Genomic DNA, 23,301 nt, shown 5'->3' on the forward strand with positions numbered 1-23,301 from the left:
TGCAAGACATTTGTGTTTTAATTAAAATCTTAGAGGAGAAACTTGTTCACATGAATTACTAGCTGGATTTTTAGCAGGTTGTATAAATGGTGACAAATTACATCTTTGTATTCAGGAAGAGTGTGGAGTTACTTGGTGAAAATCACTACATATGTTAAATCTTTTCAGTGTCTGCTATAAATATTAAAGATATGTGGGTAAGAAATTATATGAGTGCAAACAACCCAAGAGTAATTAAAATACTTGATCTGCGTCTGTTTGCTACAAAAAAAAAAAAACAAACAACAAACTGATTTTCAGAATATCTTTAAAACAAAAAAAAGTGAGGAGAAAAGAAACATCAATATTAGTTGTAGATTCCTCTTACAGTATCAGTATTTATGGTGCGATGGGGCAGGGCAGAGAAGGTTCCAAACAGCTAAGGAAAATCCTTGCAAACCATGAAGGGCAGGAGTTGGTTCATGCCCTGGTTTAAATCTGATACCTGAGATAACCCCGTAGTGCACTTAGGGGAAGGCATTCTGCAGTGTGGTTTGGTGTATGTTTATTCTCTGCGTCTACTCTAGGTGCATATTTATTTTATGCAAGAATCGGTCTTGGTGAAAAATATTTACAATGTTCCACCTCAACTAAGAGATGCTGCTGAAGGTGGTTCTTGCAGGTGATACGCCAATATTTTGGGGCTGTGAAGGTCTATTTGAACCAGAGCACTGGAAGACTACCTATTTCCCACCAAAAAGTGGTTGCATGTCCATGCATTTGGTGTAGCTAGAGAAATTAAAACTGCTGGCAAGAAACTGGCTTTTGAGAAAATGGAGAGTTTTTAAATTCAGTGGAATCTGCAGAGGAGACTGCATAATTACTGGTGAACCTCTCATGCTTGCAAAAATACCCTAATCCGTCTGTCTGGAGTACGAGAGCTCATCTTCAAAAATGACACCTCTATTAAATTAACTTGTTTCTGCCAGCCTCTTGTTTACTTAAGGCTACTCTCACTGTTTCATAAAATGTCAGTAATGGGGATGACTGACGTCATCTCCTTCGACATGTGCTCTTTGATGTGTTTTTATCCCGTATGTACAAAAAAAGATTTAGGTCATGTGATTAGCTCAAAAGACTTGTTTTGCCTATTGCTTGCAAGTTGTTTTGACCTCCAGTTTCAATGGTGCTGAATATTTTCAGTGGCAAGTTGAAAAGAAATGCAGCAGCACGTACCAACTTGTTGGGAACTTGGTTCATGTATATAAGTGTATGTACACCTATAGATATGTATTTACAAAATATATATATATAAAATCTGCTTTTAGTTTGTCTAATGACAGTGTGATAGTACCTTAGCAATTGTCCCTAAAGATTAATTTAATCCCTACAAAGCTGTAAGAGGTCTTCAGACAAAAAGTGATATCACTGTTCTGAACAAATGAAACGGAGATTAAAGGTTTCATTTTTAGGCATGAATTCAACAAGAATTTCCACTGGAAAACTTTTATGGGAGTTTTTCCCAGGGTTTTTGGACTTCTTTAGGCAGCAAGTCTCTGCTGCTTTAACTAGCGCTTGAACAATTCTTACTTTATTGAAGTACTGCATGCCCCATATGGAGAGTTAGCTGTTTGCACATGGAAATTTACTTTGCTTGTGATACATTATTTTTCTAATTTCAGTCTGCTATCTCAGCTTCTTCAGACTTCCTCTAGTCTGATGGCATGCTTTTAGAGGTGACTACAATTTAATGCCTTGTCTGGGTTTTATAAAAACCTAGATGGTGGTGGTGATTGTTGTTGTGATGATGATGATGATGATAAATGCCCCCAAATCTTTAAAGATCAAATGAAAAGCCACCAGGAACAATCTTTCCTAATTAACGTAAGTGTCCTTACCTTGAGGGAAAGGTGTTTGCAAAAATACATAGAACACTTCAATGCAGTACCTCCCTCCCTCGGGCAGCGGAGGGAGGGCTGCAGCCACCTTGTGAGCTTAAGGATTAGAGGGCAGGAGAATTTTTTGACTGTAGGAGGCACTGAACTAATCCCAACACCAAAGGATCCTCCCTGGTTTGCTTTTTCTTTCTAACTTATTGATTAATTTGTTCTTGTAAACCTACTTAGTGATTCTCCTATCTTTTGCATCTGATAATGTAGTCAGGACTCTTGCTGTGTGTTTTCAGCAAGATTTTTTTCTCTTTCCCTATTTAGCAATGTTTTCCCTTGTTCAAAAGCTGCATTAAGAGGAGGCAAGTGCGTTTTAATACTTAAGCATTACCTCGGGAGCCTACCGTGCCTCTGAAATTCAAACTCCAGCACTCAGCAATAACAATAGGAGTAAAACCATGGGACGCTAAAGCTGGGAAGAACTACTGACCCTCCAGTGCCTGATGTGCTGGTTCTCCAGGTGTGGCTGTGTGAGGTGGTTTTAAAACACAGACAAATAACTTCTAAGCATTCCCATAGTGGTTTCCATCGCTCAAATGCGTCGCTTGACTTTGTGCTTCTCTGCTTTCTGGCTTTGAGCGTTCGCAGCCAATTTTGGCAGAGCCCCTCTCTTACGCTGGCTCCTCTGCGAACATCTTGCTCCAGACACCACGCAGAGGAGGAAAAAAAATCGGTGCCTGGTTTTGTTTGTTGTGGTACGGGTCCTGCCGCCGCTTGCGCTGAGCCGAGGCATGAGGTTCATCGCCTTTTGTGCGCCGGGAGAAAGGAAGCTGCCGCTGCGGGGAAATCCGGGAGCTTCCTCTTCCTGCTGGTCAGCCTCTTTCTTCCTGGGGTTGGCCTCTTTCCCAATGGGCTGCTAAAAGCCCAAAGCTCACTGGCTGAAATCCTGGCCTAATTAAAATCGATGCCAAATCTCCCATTGACTTCAAGGCTCTCGCCCAACGCGTCATCGCGTCCAACGGTCGTCTCACTCCATTGTTTATGGGATTGTTCCGATGGGTTTTCCAGGGCGATGCTCAAACAGCTCAGAGCTCTCTTCCCCTGCGGACAGGCAGCCGGCTTCAAACCAAGTTCATCACCAGACAGCATTTTATCAGTTTTTAGCACAATATCTTTTGCAGATCGGGCCAAAACAATACCCAGTTCCTCAGCAGTTCCTTCATAGCTGCAGTCTGGAAGTGTCAACTTTTCTGGTTTGGTTTTGTTTACGCAGAGTGACTGGGAAATCCCTGTGCAATGCCTCCTGCAACGTAATTACATCCAAAATTTGGCGATGGGAATGCATTAGAGAGCCAGTGGGAATGGTAAGAGGACACCCAAGGAAAGGGTTTAGCCCATAAAGTACGGGATGCCACTTTGGCAGAGTAAAAGAAAGAAAACACCCCAGTTCTCAGATGATGCTGTGCAGCAGCAATGTTCATGCTGTTGTAAGAATATTTTTTTGAGTTTTTGGAGAAGTTGATGTGACAAGTAGTTAAAAAGCAGCTCAAAGAAATTGATTATTAATAACTAAAAAAAATCTTTATTTGGGCTTGATAGAGTGCTCTTCCCCACCCCCACCCCCCCCCCCCCCCAGTTTCATAATATATTAAAGGTTGGGGTTTTGTTTTGCTTTGTTTTTTTAAGGAAAAGGGGTCTTTTCATTTGATTAAGCCATTTACATGAACTTGTTTGGTGCTGTGTGCTATAAAAACAAAGGCAAATATAAACATAACCCAAACGATTATGCAAGCTAAAAGAATCCCGAAATAAAAGATTCAGACTTGATTTGGAAGTGGCTCACTCTGTGGTCCCTCTGACCTCAAGCACAACAGAAAAACACATTATTGAAAACCGCTAAAAAGTAAATAGCACTGTTGGCTAGTAATAGCGAGAGACACGGTCCTGCCCATGCCCTGAGCATCTCCGCTGACCTCCGTCGGTCCCTCGCCAGGTCGTCTCCCCAGTTCATCTCACGTGCTCGACCACGCCGCTCCCTTCCTCTCGCGCTGCCGCCGGACCAGGAAAATAATTTGTAAACCAGTTTGGAAATATTTACTTTCAGTGTAAGCTCTTAGTGTTTGTTTTTACAACTGCTCTAGCAGAGAAGTTTAAGAGCACGCAGATGGGTACGAGGTATTTGATGTGAAGGGCTCGATCTGAATCGTAAGAGCGGTTGTGTGCTGAGCCAGGTACATGAATGCTGACGAGGGAGCTAGGGCCAGATCCTGCCTTCCTCGAGGGTGCAAAATCCCTTCTTCCTTTGCTGGGCTCGGAGAGGTGTAGTAGCAGTGGCACAGACTACCAGCGTGTTCGAGAGCTGGTGTGCTCTTTGATTTCTGTGTAGGAAAGCATGAAATCTCTTTGATTTGCCATTTACTCTTGGTACTAGAGGATGAATCTGCATGTGCCAGAGCTTTTGTTTTGCAGAGTAATTTTTGAACCTTACGATGCAGCAAGGTAGGAGAAAGGAGACTGTGCAGCATACCAGAATCCCCCTGAAAACAGTCTTATCTCCTTTAAAAAAAAAAAAAAAAAAAAAAGGCAAGTGAGAGAAATGATTTCATAGATTTAATAAACAGTTCAAAGTCTCCTGCAGGACTCCTCGTACTATGCATGTTTTTCATTGTTCTTTAATGAGTAAATGACCCGTTAATGTGCAGAAGAACATATCAGAAGCACATGGCAGTGAAGAAGCTTGGGTGGTAGTAGATTTGATCAAAGATTTTCAAATCTGACCCCAAGTATTTGATGAAGAAGATTAACATGGAGACAATTTACCAAACAAATACAGCATTAAGAGCCAAGAGACAGGCTAAGGGAATTGAAGGCTCCAGATTGCCCACATAAAGAATATCGTTAAACATAAAGAAAACAAAGCCAGGATAAATGTCTGGGATGTGGAGTCCCACGGAACAGGACTTCTGCTGCCGGTTGATTCTTTTTTTTAATGCTATTTTAAATATAGCACGTAAGAATTTTTTTCCCCCCAAATAAAAAAAAAAAGAAAAAAAAAGTCGTGCCTGTGACCTGGGTTCTAACAGTGTTACTCCAAGCATTTAAAAAGATTTCTGGAGCAGAATTGGTTAATTAGTGCTTTGTGTTACACTGTGTTACATATGACCCAACCAGAGATAAAAAGGTTTAAAGGTCTCTTGTAACCCTGCAATGCCATTTGTAACACAAAAATAACCCCCTTTCATTACTGGCATGCCACTGTAGCAGGCAGGTTATTTTTTCCCTTCGCTGCAATGAGGGCAGCTTTCGCATCAGAAGAATTCTTGGCAAATTAATGCGCTACCTCTTGGGCTAATTAAATTAGAAAGGATCAAAAATACAGAGCAGCTTTTGTGGTGGACACAATGTTGTGCTTCATGCATCTTGCTCAGAGAGGAATTTCTGCCATTTAGCCCCTTTTTGCCTCTAGCAGCGTTCTGGACTCTCTAACACAGTCAAGTTCCTAATTTGCCTCAATGAGAGAGAATTATTAACTGATAATAAGAAAAGGAGCATTCACAGCTCCAGGCTGGGCTGTGTGGAAAAGGGTGAGCTACACAGCACCTGAAGCGCATGCAATTTTCATTAATTCCTGCCTAAAACAACGCATTCAGGAGTAAAATTGCTGTGCAAATGACAAAAACAATTATAATTTTGATTCTTCGGTTCTGAAAATATGAACTGCTTTATCTCAAATATGACTAGATTAAACTAGTAATAAGTTCACCTCTCCTTGGGTCTACACTAAGCAGTTTTGGTTGTAGCAAGTGCATGTCATTTCGAAGTTGGTTCCACTTAAATTGATTGTTCTTGTCTTTGGAAATATTTTTGAAAGCACGAGAGGTGTAGTTTTTCATTAAGCTAGCAACGTAAACGGTAAAACTGGTTTTACTCATTGCAAATAGCAATTGTGCTATTGAGAGAGAATAATCTATACAATAACAGGTATTAAACTGTGTCCAGGAGAATGCAAAACAATGAAGCCAGAATGCGTGTAGATGGATGTAAGCTTATAGTAGGCTTTTTTTTTTTTTCCTTGAAAGACATTTCTTGTTAGCACAGAGATACGTTTTCTAACAGCCATCATTGTGGGAGTCGGACTGGACTGTGCTCCTCTTCAAAATGCAATTAACGGCCACGACCAAACAGGCACACGGGGCCTTACTCTGCCTACACCTCGGTGGGGGAATGTTTACTAAAGCTAATGGGAGTTGGCTGGATAGGGAAAACAGGATGAAGACCCTGCATTTAAAGCTTAAAAAATAATTCTTTGTCCAAGAACCACTAAACTTTCTCTGCTTTCAAGATATTGAAAACTCACTTGTGTTTTTTCCTATGCAGATACTGACCATAGAAAAAACCAGTGTATTTTTGCCCTAATGGTTCCACTCACTGTCATACTGGAGTCTGCTGAACTTTCAAGTATCATCTGCATCTGCTTTATTTTTTATTTCAACCATACGTTCTCTTATATGTGTCTGAAAAAAAAAAATAAAAAAAATTTCAAAGATCTTGAAATAGTAAGGAGGGCATGTATGCAAGTTACAGCAGCCCCAGGGTAACAGTATCCCGTTCGCTAATGATTCACGTGGAGTTTGTGACTAGACAGACTCATGTTTTCTTTTCTTTTTCAGAAAAGTAAAAGTATGCTCTTGAAATAACTTGTGTTTCATTGGCATAATCAGCACCTCAATTTTTATTTTTTCATGTATTTAATTTGGAGAGGGAGGAAGCATATAGTAACATGTGAAAATCTGGAGTTTTGGTGATTTTTTGCAAACACTTGAAATGTGTACCAGTGTGTGGCACACACATTTTGTGTGACATATGATGACAGACTCTATCTGCATTTACATAAAATAATGCCTGGAGGCCTTGGTGCGATCAGACCCGTGTTGTGCTATGCACAGGGTACCACAGGGTTGCAGAGGCAGTTCCTGCCCTGAAGAATGGCAATCTAAATAGATCGGGAAGAGAAAAGAGAAAAAAGTTAGAGGGAAAGGAGCACCGAGGAAGAGAGAGGCTTGCCTACAGGCACGCAGGAGAGCAGCGACGGGATGGGAGCAGGATAGTGCCCGTGCACTCCTGGGACCCAGCCCCACCACATCTGCTCTGCTCCTGCTGCTCATCTAAAAGCCCCCAAAATCATGGGGCAGACAGGAGACGGGAAAGGAAAAGAAAGTGAGAACTGAAGGATTTAAAAATTTGTCTCCCATATTCCTGCTGCTTCAGAAGCAGCAGCTTGAAGGGGGGGGGGCCGGGGGGGAGTCCAAGAAACAATGCAGAGATCCTAATTATTTCAATTAATTACTTTTAAAATATTCTTGACATGTGTAAAGGTGGGAGATGGCGACACATAGCTTATAGAAGAGAGCATGTACAGTACTTGGGCTGGAACTCGGAGACTAAAGATGCGTTTCAGTGGGAAATGGCACATTGGTACCTGAGCCCATGGCCATGGCGGGAGGACGCTGGTCTGTGGACTTGTGGTTACGACAGGCCGCTGTTAGGGGTTGCTGCATTCACGCATAAACTCTGGCAAAATATCAGATGATAAAATAATTCTGTTGTCATTTTTAAAGACTTTTTAGATGAGTTGGGTCACAGGATGATCAGATGAGTCACAAAAGAAAAATGTTCTTTCTGTGTGTCTGAGCAGAAACAGAGTTTTATAGTGTGGATTTTGTGATGGGGGGGACACGGAGTCAAACTCCAGGACAACTAGAAGAGCTTCCACGAATAAGTAGACACTTTCTTGTTGCTGGATTAGCAAGCTGTAGGTAACACAGGAGCTACTTCTCACTACACCAAAATCGGTCATTGGCATAGCTTACCCATTTGCTGGCAAAGGAGATGGCTTCAAATATTGCTGGCTGCTTAGTTGAGGGATCAGGGAGGCTCTTACAGCACACTGTGGTGCAGTATAGGCATGAATAAGAGGCGAAATAAAACCATTTAAAAAAAAAAAAATCATCTCTTAACCAGAACTAAAAAATATTTTTATCGAATTATCGAAGAAGTGGGAATGATCTCTTACAAGTCTGTGGAAGTCTTTTGAAATACTATTTCTCGTACGCTCATTAGAACAATCTGGTAAAAAGAAATGATGATTATGTATGTAATCTAGGAAAGAGAAGAAAAACTTGGATATTTCAAGCAAAACTGAAAGCTTTGTATTAGTCAATCATTCTGAAAAGAGAAACTCCTGAATTTTCATTTATACATTTATATGAAATAATTTTGTGGAAACATCGCTTTCAATTTCTAGGCCCTTACCAGTAAAATTGGGAAACTTGGAAAAAGCGATGGTCTGATTGTAGTTAATTTTTAGAGCTAGCTAGGGTTCACTTGCCAGGAATTTCCACAGCCCACGGATGATAGACTTTCTGTCCAGGTGACTCCCAGTCGTACAAGACTGGACATGAAAATCATCTCACAAAATATCCCACGTACATGCAGAAAAATGAAAACCCGGGTAGGTTCTGATTGCTTTTTACAGTTTGTGATGTGAAATGAGACTTTTGGCAAAGAAACCATCCATGAATTTTTAAAGGGCTAGAGAACCCACTCTACTGGTCCTGTGTTTCCAGGTCTTGTTTGCAGTGTTGTCCCCTCTTGTGCATGGTTTGCACTGCAGGAATGGCTTCTGTCGCCTGTGATGGCTGTGATATTTTACTATCAGGACTTCAGTGATTTAAATAAAGCATGGCACACATCATGTTATCATGCACGCAAAAAACACTGTTGGTTGCCCTTACCTTGCTTTTGCCTGAGGTCGCTAGAGAAGCGAGGCTCACGGGTTTAAGCCTTTCAGCGCTTTTGCACATGCCTGAGGTCTTAAACGTGTTGCTTGTTCTGCTGCTCCTCTGTTATTTAACGGGAGCCGTAGGGGATTATGCAGCTTTCAGACTGGTGCAAGCAGCAGGGCTCGCGTAGAAGGACGCGCAACAAACCCGTGGAACCCGTGTATGGCTTTTTGCTGCAAACGTATCACTGATACGTAAGAAATTATTTCCATGTACAGGAAATAATAACATATTAACCTAACTAAACTGAAGTTCAGCTGCTGCTACCACAACTGCGTTTTCCAGTTTGTAAATGGCAATGAGGTGTGCGAGGTTGTAAACCCTTCTCTGCTCAGGTCAGCCCTGCGAGAGGAGCCGCAGCCGGACCCTCAGCCAGGACGAAGCGAAGCCCCGCTGGCAGCGCTGCGATGAGCCTGCCTTCTCTTCTTCTCGAGAGGTCACATCCCCACCCCAAACATATGTGCGCTTTTCTTGAGCAAATTTTGTTGATGTCTGTTTGCTAAACGAATGTCGTCCTAGATACACAAACTGTTGCGTGCTTTTAAAGCAAAACCAGTTTGGAGCTGATGATTCACTCCACGCAGCTCTGCCCAAGCAGAGTGATTCTCTTCTGGGTTTTTCTTTCCTTTTTTTGTTTTTGTTTTTTTTTTTTTTTCCTCCCATGAAATTTAATTTCCTGACAGTTGAAACGTTTCTGAGCTGTATTCTTTTCAGTGGGGACTCCCTCTTTTCTAACGTGCTAAAGTATGATATTTAGTTACTGGCTTGGTATGTTGGAGATGCAGATTTAATTTTTTTTTTTTTTTCTCCTTAACTTGGAGGTTGGTAATGAAAAAATGCACTCTGCATCCAAAAGGATGGCTCTTGCTCTGGGTATGTGTTATTTGAGGGCCCTTATGCTATCTGCATAGAAGAACTGAGGACTTTGAATCTTGGAAAAGCAAAAAGAAAATCAAAATCTGACAGCTTTCTCAGCTTTTTCTTAATGATTGGAAGTTTCATTTTGTTTCCAAGCAAAAGGCATTTTGAGATGATGTAAATGGAAATTCATTCCACAGATCTGCTCTTGGATCTTACTCTGAGTTCGGGATTGTGTGAGGACTTTGTATCCATATCTGAGCTTGAAGTATTGGTGTTCCAGCAAGGCACTGGTGGGGAATGTTGCCACTTTTTTTTTTTTTAATAGAAATTTTTTCACAAGGACACCGTGGCTGCTGCTTTTGCTCGGCTTTAGTATCCATTTGGGAAGTCATACAGTTTACGAACAATTTAATTTGTAAAGGAACGAAGGCTACAGAGAAAATTTCGGTGTCCTGATTCCACATTTTGGATTATTTTTGACTTTTTTTTTAATTTCTCTCTCTCTCTCTCTGAAATTGCTAATAACAGATGCTTGAATTCTAGTCAAGTGAAAAATTCCATTGGATTTCAAAAGAAGTTGGATTGGATCCTAGCATCAGTTTGGCACCTATGAAAATACAAACATATGCAAGGGCTTCACTTTAAACTGCACTCAAAAATAATATTAAAAAAAATATTGAACAGCAAAATTTTGAAATTACTTATTTAGAAGAAAAATCTTCAAAATTTACAGCCATTTCTGATAGGAAATTTAAGATAATGCTTAACAGCTTTGAGTGAAGACTTGAATAAAGGCCATGTCATCTATTTGTCAAAGGCATTGCCTTTGATCTCATCATCCCACTTTTTGTGGGTTTTATATGCAGCAATACTTGGTTCTGAAGACACCGTACTTTGGCTCGGGATTCCCGTGTGTATGTTTGATTTGGGTTTACTCTTGGGGTGTTCTGTTCTAGTTGGGCTCGAGCATATGGTTTGACTTTAAGTTAACTGACACCACTTCTTACATATGCACATTACTCATTCACCATGCAAGTTCAATAAAATTATGGCATCTTTTATTTTTTTATTTAAAGCTGACAAAGAAGTCATACTTAAAACCAATCTAGGAAATTACTTCATTGTCAAAATTATTTCCTCTGATCATTTCCATGCTTTAATTTTATATTATTCTTTCTGTAGCTGTGGTGGAGGACTTCTACCACTGGAATGAATGGGAAAATGACATCATAGTAGAATGTCATGTTTTTTCAGCTCTTAAATGGCTGAACTACAATTAATCAAAATTGGTGTGATTTTTATGAAGTGGTATGACCAATAATTTAGGGTTTTAATTGGTACCTGAAATGTCATTTTTTTTTTTTTCTTTGGTAAGGCATAAACACGTAGAAATAGTGCACTTTTTTTTTTTTTTTTTTTTCTTCCTTAAGAACAGCGCAAAAATAATATTACCATGCATTGCTAACATTGAGCATAGTCTGTATGGTCTAGAATGGTAAATATAATATGGTTAAAAGATGCTTATTTTTCTTTTCACTATCCAAGAGGATGCTGTGCGTAACTCTGCAAAAGATAGCTTGTTTCATTTTAAGTTGCGCTGAGCAGTGTATGGGATGGCAGCCTGCCAATTAGTGATCCATTTTCTCAGAAACCTAGTCTGAGGCCATGCCAACCAGTCACATACATCTTATCTTCAGCATCATAGTGCAGTCTCGTAATTCGTGCAAAATTATGTTTGACGTTAAATTATAAACCCTTAGTGTAATAATAAAAAAAAATAAATAACCCTAAAAGCAAATTAAAAATTATGTTTTCACTGGAGCAGGTTATAAGCCCACTAGAAATGTGATCTGTAGTCATCAGTCCATGGGCAAAATTCCATTTCTCAAGGGTTTTTTTTTCCCCTCTACCGAGCAAAAAAAAAAGCTGCAATTGAGAAAATTAAGTTTAGTTAGTACAGGAATATCTTTTTTTTTTTTTTCTTTGAGGTGACAGATAAAACCTTTTTCATTAATTTAAAAAAAGAAAAAAGTCAGATGTGATGCAGGAGGGTGCCTCTCTGCCACATCCCTACCTTTTGTGAAGTGTTTAGCATTTCTGTTTGAAAAGGGGATTTCTTTCAGAAACAAATAGCAAAGATGTAAAGCAGATGCTGTCCAGATGCTGTCCCACATCCAAAATCTTCTAGTGTGACCCATTGCAGGGGTTCAGCATGACCAGCTGCGGGTTTTGGGAGGCAAAGCTTCCTTGTGCCCTGGAGACCTGATCCAGCACCTTGCTGCTTCATGTCTCTCAAAAGCTCACAGATAACCATTGATATTCAGCGGCTGAGAAAGAGAAGATGGAAAGACTGGTTGAAAGTAGAGCTAAATGGAGGGATGAAAACTATTTTTTCTAATTTTTTTTAAATTATTATTTTTAATCCATTGCAAATTTGGTAAATTACCTCTGGGCACTTAGCGACATCTATAAGCACGCATCATATTATTTTTGCACCTACCTTCAAAGTTTTCTGAGAGAATTGTGGAGGAATATTTTCAGAAACACTTTAAATAAATGAAGACTTGTACTAAACAACTTCAAGTCCCCCCACATAGCTGAAATCCTAGGCCAAGTTCAACTGTTTGCTGGTGTCATCTGCCTGGATGAGTTCATGAGGCTGACAGTATTAAAATCTTGGTAATGTTTCTGTACATAATTTTGCAAACGTTGGCCATACAAGTAAAAAAATATAATTAGTGAGAATATTTCTGAACAGTCTAAGATTGTTTGCATGTAAAATTCTTCTCATTAAATGGAATTCAAGCTTCAGTGAAAATGGTTTTAGGAATACTTCAGTGCCCAAACATATGAAAATTAATCCAAAATTACTTAGAATCTGACTTTAACTTGCTTTACAGAGTGGACTTCACTTTAAATTCACAGCCTAGATAATTACTTGACACCTCTAAGTTCATATTTATCTCCACCTATTCATAAAGTCAGTGAGATGTTCATATTCATTTAGTGGTATAATGGACAGAAAAGTGTTTATTCACTTTAAATTTAGATATTATCTCTTTCTTTACGTGGACTAGGACACCAAGGTTGGGAGTTGACCAATTTAAACACCCCAACTTGGCCCATTGCTCTCTTCTCCTTGCCTGGTTGTTTCCACCGTTCCCAAAGGCAGGCGGTGGGTTGGGGTAAGCTCCGTTCTCCAGCGACCGGGGTGGGACAGCATAGGTCTTCGTGGCAATGGTGTTTCTGAGCCCGTGTCTCTGCCTCTGTGAGGTAGCACACGCTACTGCACCGCATCCGAGAGAAGACTTCAAAGTGATTGCCAGGTAACTCTAAATGCTTTCATATCTTCTAGCGCCAAATTAATTCTAGTATCGGAAATTAATTTCCTAGCGTGTTTTGGAAGGAAGAGGTGAATTAATTACCGCGGCCACCATGATACCATCCAAAGTCTACAGTTAGTCATTGGTTCAGATTAGCATGAAACTAGTTGTAATTGGGTTCCGCTTCTTTATCATTCAAGAGTGCTTTTACATGACAACAGGATATACGCATCTCCAAGGGATACCTTTGGCACTTCCACCGCTCTAATTTCTTTGCACACTCTTGTTCATTATTGAATCTTGGAACTGAAGCAGGATATGGGGAGGTCTGTCCGTCTGCTTTATTTCACCTAAGCAAACTCTGCACTCCCTTGTTAGCACAGGAAGCATTTACAAAAGTTGTTTAAAGAGCAATTGCTCTTCTTCACCGGGGATGCTAGTCTTTGCTCTGAATTTAAATCAGGTTCATGACGCAGAAGGGAAACGTAAGGCTTCTGCGCTGTGTTTGTGAGCTGAACACTGTTGATGGGCTTCACAGTGCCTCAGCAGAAGGAGATCTCATCGGACTGTTTGTGAGTTTAGGCAACTATATAGCCCCATATTGCTCATCGTCATTAAAATTGTGTACAGAAGACAGAACTAGGAGGTTTAAAAATACATAATGTAAATAAGTTCTGAATGCTGTCAAGTAAATGTAATTGTATTGCTGAAACTAGAGATCCTAGAGCCACATCGGTGAAGAAAGCAAGTCCTGTGTCTATGGGAAAGAATTTAACGAATGCAGATTGTAGGTCAACAAGTGGTGTCTACATTGCCTGTACTTGTTTTTGTTGTTGCCATTACGTTTCCTGTGTGTTTTGCTATGAAGTCTCATTCTCTTTATCTGTCTTGACAGATGGAATCAGTAAATGTTACATTATCAACTTTTATCTAAAAATGTCTTCCATTGATAGAGCATTTATATCGTGTCATAATAGCTCTTTGTACCAAAGCACTGAGAACTGGGAAAATCCTAGCTAGTGAGTAAGCTTGCATTTTTAAAGTAGTAAAAAAGTTCTTTGTTCTACAGCATCCTATTTTTAGAGTGAACTTAATTAAAGTGAGTAAGGAATTTCAAAATCTGGAATAGGAAAAAATGGGTCATTATTAATTATTATGTATATAATAAATCCAGGGGCTGTGGTGTTTCTTCACAATGCATGTATGTCTTTTCCTTCCTCACAGGCATTTTTCATTACCAAATGACTCTACTTCCCTTCTCAAAGGCCCTGGCTTAGCAACTTACTGAACCGAGTATCTAGCTGTAAGCAGATGAAGGGGAATTTTTTTGGTGTTCTTTCTAGACATTGTCAAGAGCATTTGCGTGCTGAATTAAGCATAACGTCAAAACCCAGTTTCGCTAATGCACCTCTGCAGCCACTTTTCCTCCTCCCAGTCCTTCAACACCTTCTCCCTTTCACCTGCTCCCTGTCGGTCTGCAGTCGAGGAACACGCGTTTCTGTAAATGGGAAAGTAAGGTTGTCAGGACCGCAGAGAATAGTAATGTCCTCAGCTCATATTATTTGCATGTGGTGTTCGTATTCCCTAATCAATATAATTCAGCTTGATTTTTCTCTCTCTGCCCCTTTTTTCTCCCTCTGACTCTTTTTCAGAGTCAGCATTCCTCTTTTCAACCGCTTTTTCTTTCCCGTTTTCTTTCTCCCCATCACCCCCAGCTCCTGAACTCCCCTGTGACCTCCCCAACTTGGTTCCTTTCCTGTAGGTACTTGGTCCTATTGTGAGTTCCCTTCCACTAAATCGCCACCACCGCTGCTGCCGTGTCTGTAAAAGAATGTGCTCTGGGGCCAGGCAGGGCAAAACTGGCCCATCCTTATCATCTGAGCCCCCCCTTGCTTCTGAGTCCCCTGGGGGAGAAAGTGCCCAGAACCAAACAGATTACCTGCAATTCCTGGGCTTGGAGTAGCAAAGATGATCTCTTCTGGCTTGTGACACGATTTCTACTCCTGTGTGAGACAAAAACACTGCAGAAAGTTGGTTTTTTGTTTTTGTTTTTTTTTTTAAATAGTTCCTAACTAAAAAACAAAAATGTTTTCCTACATTTTTAGCTAGTTTTAAAAACTAAAGTCTTGATTGTTGCTTCTTTTGAGAAATGGGAAAACACTGGGATGTGAGCGGTTCTTCCCTCCCTTTCTTTCATACTTTTATGCCCACTTCAGTTGGAGTTTAGCAATGTTGAGCTTTCCACAAAGATTTCCTAAATCATTTGTTTTAACTATGCCATTTTGGTAAGAGATTACCATTCTTCTGGTTATACAGGGATTACTAAACTGCCAGGACTGGACTGGCTTGCGCTACTCAATATCCTGTTTTTACACTCATAATTCTAGGATTATTCCCTGTGACATCCTGTCAAATGACTTCAGTTTGGACTCTTGTAAATTATGCCCCTTGGGTTTCTCTGAGTGCCTACAAATAGACAGGAAACGTTCAGCAGTGTTTAGAGCCCATCAATATACTCTGTCAAGTAGCTGCTGTATTTAAAACTACAGGTGGATAGATCTTAGCAGTGGAAAAATTGACTAAGTAAACTAATTATGATGGTTATTTTTAGGCTAGATAAGAGGACTATAAATACAATACCTATAACATAGCTATATCATACAATGCATTTATAAGAATGAAAAAGAAAATAAAGAACAAATAACTCCTAGTAGAGTTTGTATTTTGCCTCATAAAGCTCCAGTTTATTTTAATTGTATGTATTAACTACTATATGACTACTAAAGTGTAAAAGTAAATATGAAAAGAAAGACCAGAAAATTAAGTTTTTACTGCAGTCCAGCATTAGCTTTTTTCACTTGACTGTTGGTTTTTCCATATGTGACATGCAGTCGTAATGGAAAAACGAGTAGAGAGATTATTATTACTAGCTTTCCAGTAACAGGTGAAGGGTAATTCCTTTGTAGGCCAAAATTTCTCTCAGTGGTGAATATCAGTCTTGAACTGTTGGTTTGAGTCTTCAAGTTTGTAACTGGCAGCTTTGCAGAAAGGACTTTTGATCTGCTTTACGTGCCATTGGAAGGAATTCTTCTAAAGTTACTCTAAAGTCAGAGTAACTAATAGTGGGGGGGGGGGGGGGGGGGGGGGGAGAAAAAACAATGAAAACAATAATCTTGGAACCGGTCGGTTTTCTCTCCAAAAATGTGCACAAATCTCTTGATGGATCCAGTGCAGAAGGTTATCTTTGCACGTGCAGTAACGCAACCTGTCAACCCACCAATGGGTACGTTGCATACTCTAATAAAGTGCATTAATTTAACAATTTTTTCGGCCATGGTGGCAGATTCATTTGTTCGCTTGGTTCTTCATGGGTGAACTGTAACTCTGTAAATCTGTAGTGGTGGTGTCTCTAAGAAGATCACTTTCAGAAATATAAAAAAAAACTACCTCAGGGGCTATGTCTTTTGTTCACTTGTGTCTGCTCTTGGATTGAGAGGGAGCAACTTATTTTGAAAAAAACCCAAACACCTTTGCTTTGAATGACCTGTCCTGGAATGAGTCAGCCACAGCCCTGCCTCTTGTTATGTTATTTCTCACTTTTAAACATAAATGGAAAGGTGGTTGAGACGTAAAACCTTGTTGTATTTCAGGTGTCCAGAGCCTCATGCTGCAACCCCTTACAGCAATGTGTGTCGCCTCTCTGCTGGAGCGATGGTGGGTTAGACACGAAGCCAGCACTGTATTTGGGGCTGCTTACTGATTGGGCTCCAACACCCCGAATTTTCCAACTGCTCTATGTGGGGTTATTTTTGGGGGGAGAGGGGAGCAGGAGGACAAAAAGAAAGTGATTGTAGCCAAGTTTTAAAACTGGAACCAAATTTCAAAAGTCCTTAACTTGAAGGGATGTGACTTCAAGTGCTGGTGTGGTTCAGAGATAGTGGCTGGTGACAGGCAAGATTTAGATCTGTAGGCACTCACACTCCTAAACTTTGGAGTCTGGGCTTGGTTTTGGTCTGATAATTGAGACCTCTCTTTCTCTTCCCCCTCTCCTTCTCTGTTTGTTATATGTACACAAAACTTCTCAATGTTCTACCAAGGCACATACACATGCCATAAATACCCGCTGCAGACATTCCTTGCTGCCTGTAGGCGCCAATATTAAGCTTGCCAACCTATTACTCCCATCTAGGCTTCACGATGACTGCTCAGATACATTTAATTAAAATGATAGAGTTCGACCAAAAAGTGTTTAGATAATTTCATTCCATGAGGGAAGAAACAAGATTAAAATCCAGAAGGGATTCCCCTTCCGTTCCCCTTTCTCCAGAATTACTGTCAGCCATGGGATTATCTTAAGGGTTTCATGCAGATGCATAAGCCAAAAGCGTGCCATGAACACCTACCCTTGAATGGAATGAATCTATCATTCATTCAAACAAACAAAACCCCTTCTGAGCCTAATATCCTTAGTGTCATCGTTAATTACAATATGCAATCATAATCATTTTGGAGGTAGACCTGGGGTTAATTTGGCCAAACAACTGCTGATCGCTAACAGTGGCCTATTCAAGTGTATGAAAATGATCCCCTGTAGTTCTTACATGTATGACGGAAGTAATATATTGTGTTCTTTTTTCCTACAGGCTGCGTGCCAAGGTATTAATTTTCCCTGCGACTCTGATTCACAATAACTGGATACTTTTAGTTCTATCTTTTTCTATGAACAGGTGGATAGGAAATCGTTTTGGCATAAAATAAATAGCGAGAGGTGCTGCAATGGGTTGTCTCTGTGTTAAGGGCTTGCTGCCAGTCTTTTTTTTCTTTTTTTTTTTTTTCCCCCCCTCCCAGTTTTCTTTTTATAGCAGGCTTTGAAACAATATGCGGGTTTCTTTTGTCAGAAGGAGAATGAAGAAGGGGTCTTTTGTGGCACTCAGTTGTGTCACTCTCCTTCTACCTGTGCTGACACTGCACTGCTCCCAGGGAGCTTTGCTTCACTTGACAGTAGCCTGGTAAACCTGTTCTTAGTGAAACCCCAGAAGTAGGAGAACACATGGAAAAATCTTAACTCAGCTTTCCTTTTGTGGTTGAGCGTCCGTACAGCAGCTAGAGCCTGTGTACAATACTTACGTATATGCTAATGTACTTACAAAATGGAGGGGGATGCTGATTGAAAAATAAAAATAAAAGCAACGTCTTTTTCTGTTTCACAGCTGCACAGAGTATGCAGTTGTGAAGGCAATGGTTCTAAATGGTGAAACCTTAAAATATTCCTATAGTGTCTGAGCAGATAGGCTTTTAATTAACTGCACGTCCATTGATTTGATCCCCTTTAATGGCACCCCAAAATAAGTTGTTTGGATTTGAAGTTATAAATGGAAATAAGTGGATCCATTAGGTTCCTTTCCACTGACAAATTAATAAGTAGTGGCCCAAATGACTTTAATAAATGGCTGATTCTTCAGATAGTGGGAGGCTGAATAAAATTAGATGTGTACAGCAATAATTTTTTTTTCCTATGTGTAAAGAAAGGTTTCCTCAAATCTAGGCAACCAATCACACATTTGGTTTTTAACTGCAGTGAATTGAACTGGTTCAAAGTAACAGACGAAAAAAATAAAATGATATCTGAATGATCATATTAATTCTTTCTCTTATCTGTTTAAGGATTATTGTCTCGCAGAAGGGAAAGAGTAGATGCTGTATCTGGAAGAAAGCTCAGGATGGAACAAATTGATAAGATGATGTAAGGTAAAAAAAAAAAAGACAGTTGGAGGATATTTCAATTTTAAAACATTATTGCCCACGTACTAGCTTTGAGGAAATATACATGGGCATAAATATCTAATTTTAATGAAAAAGAGAATTGATTCACTCATAGGCAGTAGTAATGTAACTTATTTTATAATAGCAAGAGCCAAGCATATGGTATTCATCATTAGCAGTAGCAACAGAAGCAGTTTGTGCCGGGCCGTGGCTGGATAACACCACTCCAGCCGCGAGCCCCCGTCTCGCCGGGCCTCCCACCTTCCCGCTGGCGGTGATGCCCTGGCACCACTCCGACAAGCGCCCGCCGCCCCCAGCCTCCCCTGTCGTCTGAGAGTTCTGCCCCATCAGCTGCTCCTGTACCTTCTTCCATTTGGTCCTCGTGGTATCCTCAACAAAACAAGTCCCCTAATTAATAGAGTTTTACCTTTGCCCCTTTCTCATGCTGCTGTTTGAGCTCTGTTAATCTGCAGGACTATTAGGTCTATCTGAAGAAACACTATGTGATGGAAAGAGCTTTTTATTTATTTTCTCCACCTCCTCTCCTAGTGACTGGTTGAGGAGCTTGGAGATCTGAATCAAAACGTGAAGCTGTCAGCTCACTGAAGTAGCGAGTAGCTTTTAAAAATCTTTACCGTTCACCATTATCGTGATGCTTATATACTACAACAGCAGCTAAGCGTTGGTTTGATAGTCGCAGTGATCATCTGTATTTCGCTCTAGCTTTCAAAACATTCCTCTAAAATACAAATGCTTGGCAATCCATCAGGATCGAGACAAATGTTTAATATCCATGTTGCTAATGGTAAAACCGAAATACAGCTCGTCTTAAGTGGCTACACCCAAGTGCATCATGCTGTGAGAGAGCTCTCCGAGTTGGGTAGCAGCCCCGCGAGGTCCCTATCGCACCGGTCCGTACTGCTGGAGAGGCCAAACTTTTATCCCGGCAAACACTTCAGTTCGCTTACCACTGACCTTGGGCATGCTCTCAGCAGTTATTGTGCTGCTAGGTGAAACTATGCTCAAGATAAGAGGAAGTTTATACAGCTATTTGTATTCAGATATCAAGGTGGATGGCAAATGTTTTGCTGGCTTGCGATGGATTTTGGAGTGGGAAATCTTGAGCTCTGTGCTTTATTATATTTGTAGGCATTTAGAAATAGGAAATGAGATGCATGTAGATGGCACAAAAAAAGAGTAGCACCTCTAACATTGAGTAGAAACTACAGAATAAAAAGCTGTACAGTATCTAGTTGATGTGGTAAACCCATTGAAACCATTATTACCTGTTAACATTGTCCTTTGTAACCTTTATTTTTAAGTCAGTGGTTCCTCAACATCAAGATTCCCTCTGTTCATTCCTGTATTCGTTTAAGCTACAGAGTACGATGAATCTAGCGATCTGGGAGCGCTCTATCGTTGTTGTCCTCAAAATTCCAATTCAGTTTGTATTTTGTTTTTATCAAATCCCTTGATATTGCATAAAATATTGTTATGTTATGTTGTTACTAGATTGTGTCAAATCAGGAAAATAATTGGAAGCTACCATTAATCTCCGAATATTTTAATTAGTGGATTTTGTTATCTGTCTTAAATTACTAACAATTTCCTCCTTGAAACTAGGAAAGATTGGACGACCTTATTAATTCTGTCTCTATATTGTACTTTAGCACTTCTAGAAATATTAGTTTGTTACTGAAATGTGAGTTTTACTTTCAGTACCATACATTTACATTCTAGCCTTTCCTCCTGCCACCCCCCTGATTTTCCATATGAAATACAATGCTTCTGTCTTGTCTTTTTCTTTAAAGGTTGGTCCATAATGATGATATGACTATGTGAATACTAATATCTGTATTTTGTATTCTCTACAGTGAAAGCAACATAATTTTTGTTCTGTAAATATGTATGACAGTTTATTACTTTTATGAAATATTGGGAGAATGCTAAGATGAGAAGTTTAGTAGTTTGGTAAGAAAGCCAAAATCCAAACAATGCTTCAAAGGCTTTTAAAATAAATCTTTATGTCGGTGTTGACAAAACTGTGGATCATTCAGCAGAAGCAGTTCCATTTGAAACGGATTTTCCATTGAGAAGTGATTTCAAAAACACAATTACATTCATGTTTGGCCAATCTGTCATCCTATCTGAGGCCACCTAGATGCAGAGCAAGCTGAATCCTCTTGGGCTAAGTTAAAGTACCAGCCTCTACCCGGAGCTGAGGGACCTTTGGGATCCCTCTGGCTTCCAGGAAAGCTTCCCACTCACACATAAGCTTACAGAGAAGTTGATGGCAGCTTAGGACTTTATTATTTGTTCCTTAGTACGACTCATTCAAAATCCTTTGAGGTGGAAGAATTTCTTAACTTTCGCTTTTGACCACTTTGCTCCCCTAAACTTGGATGCAGGGTTAGCTGAGCCAAAGTGTTAGCCATTGCCTGACCAAGGAATGAAAGTCATTAGTGCAACAAATTAATTTTTAGCCTTTAAAAAAAAAATAAAAAAATTAATAGGTCATTTTTTCCTCCTCCTCCTTTGGATTCTTTTGTGTTCTCAATCCTGGTAAATATTTGTGAGAAAACTGAACAGACTTGAGTTTTAACTTGAAAAAGAGGATATGCTTGGTACAGCCTCTGTGTTCAGGTGATGTTGAATGCTCATCTAGGACAACTCTTGTCCTATGATCTACCAAGTAGGGTAGTAGCTTCTACCTGTCAGGCCCCTAGCCTGCAACAAAGCAGAGGCAAGCTAATTAAGGTAATCAACGAAACAGGAAATGGGAAAATGGCTGTGGAAAGTGAGGGAGGAAAAAGGTACGGGAAGGAGAAGAGGGAGTTCACTTGCAGTTCTCAGGATGTGACTTGCCATCCCTTCCTTCACCCTTTGGATGAAGGTGCCGTGTTTGCACCAAGTTTGCTCTTCCCGGGCCCATGGTTGCTGCTGGTGTCCTGGGGGGGAGGAAGAGGAGAACGGTGAGGCTGACGGGAGCTGGGGGGGCTTCGCTCTGCCCTTCTCTTGCCCCTGGGAGGAGGAGATACAGCACCCTTGATGTTCAGATTGGTGGATGAATGGGTTGGGATGAGCACTTTGGAGATTTGGTAGGAGCAGGCAGATTTTACCAGTTTATGTTGCCAAGCTACATACCACAAATGTGTCTGTAAGCCCTGAGAAGTAAATATGACTGCAGCTTTGTTTATAAGTGGCATAAAAACAACAGAGACAGCCAGTCAACCAGCTTTTATAAATTATAATTTTAAACTGAAAACATAATATGAGGTCAAGACTGCTGCTCTGATTTCCAGGAATTTTTTTTCTTTAATTCATTGATTTTTACCTCTTCCTCCCTCATTCACTTTTCCCTTTGTTCAAATGTACAGAGCAGAAAGAAATGAGGAATAAAGAGTATGATCTTTAAAGAGTTGAAGAGGATGACTTCAATTTAATTTATTTGACATTTTAGCTCTTTGAGCAACTTTTACATTTTCCTGTGGTAAAAGGTGTGTAGCCTTTTAGCTTCTGTTGCTGTATTTTGAGACTTCAGCTGGAGACGTGTTTGTGAGCAGCCAAAATGGCCTTCACAGCACATGGGGGAACGCAGATTTTAAATTAGGTGTTTAAATTAAAAAAATCTAATAACAATTCTGCTACTGCTGTAAAATTATCCAAAAGTCAAAGGTGTAGTGCTTACATTACTGACATTGGTAGTAGATGGAGGAATTTGTATGAACTTTTACCAATTAATTTCAACTGTTTATTTAAATTGAACAATATTTGCTTTTGTTGTTTATCATGCAGATGTCCTCCCTTAAATTTTTTTTAAGCTTTTAAGGCTTTTATTGCCGTCTAATCCCTTTAACAGTACTGTATATCACATTTATGAAATGTATTGGTACCAGAAAGAAGCAGACGACTTTGTTTTTAAACAAAGACCCCAGGATAAGGGGCAATGTTTTTCTCCTCACAGGTGATGGAGTACGTACAAAGAATGCAGCGGATAATGGCAGTCCTGTCCTCTGAACAGATGGTGATGGTCCTGTTGCTAGGATAAGGCCTGAAGAATTTAGTTTTTAATTCCACATTATTTGCCTCAGTGCCATGAATATCCCTAGGTTTCCTCGGGCAAAAATACAACAAATACACAGAAAGAGAAAGAGAAGTGACATGCGGATAGAAAAGGAGACAGAGCACGGGAAAGGACTGGAGCCAGGTCAATAGAAGCTTTTGGGAAAATGTCTGCTCAGCTGTCTGCAATCACCTGGGTTTGAAAGGCAGGCAGGAAGGAAGATTGGTTTGGCATGAGAACCAGGCCTTTGATGCTTTAGATACCACAGAGAAAAATACGCATTTCTTCCCATTAGAAGTCTGTTGACTTTCCTAATTAAGATAAACATGTTTCTGAAGAAGTTAGCTCTCACAGTACTACATTTGGAAAAACAACCGTGCTTTTAAAATATATACACAGACAAGGACGTGTGCCAAGAACTAGTGCTGGTGTGGTCTTACAAATCACTTTACAGGAATATTTTTAAATCATTGCCTTATTTAAAAGTGAGCGAATTTCATTCCCTCCAGTCAATTAAATATCTAATTTCAACTCAAGTAGATAATAACCAAAGTATTTTTATATAAATGAATGAACAGTTA

At 40.0% G+C, this 23,301-nt stretch overlaps 1 long non-coding RNA gene across 2 annotated transcripts in view; it reads left to right on the forward strand.

The window, feature by feature from the left end:
* Positions 1–23,301, forward strand: part of LOC142602279 (uncharacterized) — an 86,823-nt gene that overhangs the window by 60,475 nt on the left and 3,047 nt on the right. For both annotated transcript variants that reach the window (XR_012835944.1, XR_012835945.1), the window contains exon 2: positions 12,649–12,897. This is a non-coding gene — a long non-coding RNA (uncharacterized LOC142602279). The remainder of the gene's footprint in view (positions 1–12,648; positions 12,898–23,301) is intronic.

Source organism: Balearica regulorum, chromosome 6 (genome assembly GCF_011004875.1).
Source record: "Balearica regulorum gibbericeps isolate bBalReg1 chromosome 6, bBalReg1.pri, whole genome shotgun sequence".
NCBI classification, from domain to species: Eukaryota; Metazoa; Chordata; class Aves; order Gruiformes; family Gruidae; genus Balearica; species Balearica regulorum.